The sequence below is a fragment of the Octodon degus genome, unplaced genomic scaffold (assembly GCF_000260255.1).
Source record: "Octodon degus isolate 3935 unplaced genomic scaffold, OctDeg1.0 scaffold00004, whole genome shotgun sequence".
Classification (NCBI taxonomy): domain Eukaryota; kingdom Metazoa; phylum Chordata; class Mammalia; order Rodentia; family Octodontidae; genus Octodon; species Octodon degus.
This window is the reverse complement of record NW_004524580.1, coordinates 30,640,460-30,644,288: the sequence shown is the minus strand read 5'-3', so window position 1 is coordinate 30,644,288 and position 3,829 is coordinate 30,640,460.

Here is a 3,829-nt window from a genome sequence, read left to right as displayed (position 1 = left end):
CCTCGGCCACCTCCACGGCCCCCAAAGCCCCCTTCGCCCTTAGGTTTGGCCCAGTCCAAGGTGACTTTGTTTCCATCAATTTCACCATCTTCCATGGCCTCTTTGGCAGCCTTGGCATCTTCCTCAGTATTGAAGTCCACAGAACCAAACCCCTTGGAGGAGCCAGTTTCCCGGTCGGTGACAATCCTTGCTCCAATGGAGTCATCAAATGATTCCTTTAAGGTCTCTTCAGTTGTTTCCTCAGACAAACCCTTGACGAACAAGGTTTTAGATGGCTGGCTTCTTGCATTAGGTGACCCCCTAGGTCCTTGCAGCTCCAGTCTGATCGTTCTGCCCTCAATTTCCCTTTTATTGCAAGAGTTCAAAGCTTCTTTCGCATCGAGGATGAGGATGAAGATGAATTTGTAATTTTATGAGATAAATAAATGACTCAATCATAAAAGTCAGCTTACCACCACATTGACCTATGATTGCATCCAGCCTTCATATTCAATGAGTTTATGATTTAAGATACAGCAAAAATGCTTCTAGTATTTTCTAGCATCTTCCATACCTTCATGGAAAGGTACATAAATCTTGAAAGTGCTGGAAGGAGGGGGCAGAGCAGACTACATGTTAAATAATTTAAAGACTACTCTTTTTCTCCTTTACTTCTTGGGCAACTCTACATTTTCTGTTTTTCAGATCTATCTCAGACATATTTGGGACATGATGGAAGATAATTTACTTTACTGGGATGATGACAGGTGTGTATGTGACCCCATCAACTTTGCCTGCTATCTTTCCCTCTCGTTCCAATCCCAAACAGCTGCTGTGGACCTTTGGGATCCAGCTAGCCACAACGTACCACCACCTTTCTCTGCCCAACCATGGCCCCCAAGATGATGGCCCTGGGACAACTGCTGTCATCACCTATGTGACTGCTAGGCACTGTTTTGAGGACAAACTGGCACACCACTGAGTTCTGTGCTAAAACAACCTTTGAACAATACCAGTGATGCTGGGATTTTGAAGTGCGTGTGATAGCCAGAGTTTAACATTTTACACTCCTTATCACACTCAGTCCGCCCAGGCATCCTTTGATGCAGGCACTATTATAAACCCTGCTTTCCAGATGAGGTAATAGGCTGAAGGAGGCTTAAAAATCTGCCAAAGTCCACACAGCTGGTAAATGAATCCCTATTTCCTGGATCAGAAAGAATAAAGGTAGAGTGAATGAGGCCTGTGATTTGTTTTGTTTTAATTAAATCAGTCTTTTCTAAATGTTTCCATTAAAAAAACAATAGATATGAAAGATAACTTAAGCAAACAGGGTAGAGTGTGGTCAACTGGGAAGCAGAGATCTCCTTCTCTGGTCATCTCTTTCTAGTGAACCCTTTGAGCTCTGTGAAAAGGCTCATTGCTAAATGGTCATAAAATTCTCCTTGAATGCACAGAGAAGCATTTTCTCTCTCAAGCCATCTTCTACCTCCCTTGTCAAGGCAGCAGTCTCCGGGAATCATCCTTTGCCCACTTCCTGCTCTTTCCTACTCCCACCCCCGGGCTCCTTCTTAGAGGGCAGGAACTGCCTTTGGCTGAATTCCACGTGGTCACCTTGGGGACAATCGTGGGAGATGAGCGAAAGTGGAAGTTTCCTGCAAGCTTTCTCGAAGTGCCTTCGGGGAGTGGTCCCTTTCTCTTGCCCAAGTCAACACCATAAATCCACGAGCTCTGCCTCGTTGCTGAAATGTCAGGGTGAACCTTCAGCTGGACAGCTAAATAAACACACGAGGTCACTGGCAAGGACAGACATTCCTGAGGATCTTCATCCTGGAGCTCTCCAAGTAAAGACCGGCTTTCATGTTCACTCAGAGCTGTACCCTTTGTTCTGCTTTCACCATACACCTCTTAACTTTTTCACTGTTGAGTTAAAGTACAGTCCTCTCAAAAGTGCCTAAGAAATACACCCAGAAAGGTGCTTCCCAAGGCATGAGCTGCTCATGAACTCTTCCATGAGCTTCTCATGAGCGCCTCATGAGCTCCTCCGTGAGCTCCTCCATGAGCTCCTCCGTGAGCTCCTCCATGAGCTCCTCCGTGAGCTCCTCATGAGCTCCTCCGTGAGCTCCTCATGAGCTCCTCCGTGAGCTCTTCATGAGCTCTTCCATGAGCTCCTCCATGACCTCCTCCATGAGTTCCTCATGAGCTCCTGCATGACCTCCTCCATGACCTCCTCCATGAGTTCCTCATGAGCTCCTCCCTGAGCTCCTCCATGAGTTCCTCATGAGCTCCTCCATGAGCTCCTCCATGAGTTCCTCATGAGCTCCTCCATGAGCTCCTCATGAGCTCTTCCATGAGCTCCTCCATGACCTCCTCCATGAGCTCCTCATGAGCTCCTCCCTGAGCTCCTCCGTGAGATCCTCATGAGCTCTTCCATGAACTCCTCCATGAGTTCCTCATGAGCTCCTTCATGAGCTCCTCTATGAGCTCCTCCATGAGTTCCTCATGAGCTCCTCCGTGAGCTCCTCCATGAGCTCCTCCGTGAGATCCTCATGAGCTCTTCCATGAACTCCTCCATGAGTTCCTCATGAGCTCCTTCATGAGCTCCTCTATGAGCTCCTCCATGAGTTCCTCATGAGCTCCCCCGTGAGCTCCTCCATGAGCTTCTCATGGGCTCTTCCATGAGCTCCTCCATGAGTTCCTCATGAGTTCCTCCATGAGCTCCTCCACAAGCACTTGGCCCACCCCATCCACTGCTCACCCAGCCCTCTTCACACCTCACCACAGCCTGTGCCAATCGCCTCAGTCTAAAGAGATTGAGCAATGAGCATTTATTCTTCCTGAAGCCAAGCAGAAAATGATCACTGGGCTTCAGAACTTTTGTGGACCAACTCAATCATGTTCAGTTTACAGAAAGAAAACAGGTATTAGCTCAGGTAAAGGGAAAGAAAGCCCCAGATGAAAGCCCAGAACATTCCACAGCTGTACCCCTCACCCACCTTGATGTTAGCTAGTTAAGTAAGGTCTCTGCTTCCAAAATGAGCTATAAAATGGAAAGACTTCATCTTTCTTTCTGTGTCCATCCTCTCTACACTGATGCAGTCCACCAGACAAGGCATCTGATACACCCCAGGCTACACCACAGTCTGCCTCTTATCCCTACTTCAATCTAGTGCACAAGACCAGAGGATCACTTTCTAATCCTAGGAAATTTGGTATGAATGGATAGTGCCTGCTGGGTGGGCTTCATGAAGCTGCAACAGGAGAAGCAAAATGTTGTTTTGGTCACAAAATACCACTTGACATATGTCTTGGTTGCTTTTCTCTTGTTACTTGGACAAAATACCCGACACCCCAAATTAAGGAAGGAAAGGTTTATTTAGCTCACAGTGGAGGTTTCAGACCATACTCAGCTGGCCCCAAGGAAGAGTGGCACATGGCCGAGGGCAGCAGCTCATGACAATGGAAAACGGCAAAGAGCAAAAAGCCACAAGGGAAGAGTGGCAGCTGTGGAAGCTAGCAAGCCTTTCTTTTCCTCCTTAAATTGCAGCCAAGCTGTCTGCCCCAGGGCGGGTGCAGCGCTCACACCCATAATCGCAGCACTGGATCATGAACTAATCACAAACCCTAGAAGCCACCCCACAACTGTATGAGGCTTTGGGGAGACATCTAGACACAAACCATAGCAACACGATAGGCGAGTAAGTTATAGGACAGGAAAAGTACATAAACAAAGTAGGGACAATAAATAAGGGTTAAAGAGATTGGGCATGTTGAGTGGAGAGATTTCTATTTAAAATGAAGGAGTGTCAGTGGGAAAGTGATCATTGGGTGACACCTTGTCCTTCACATA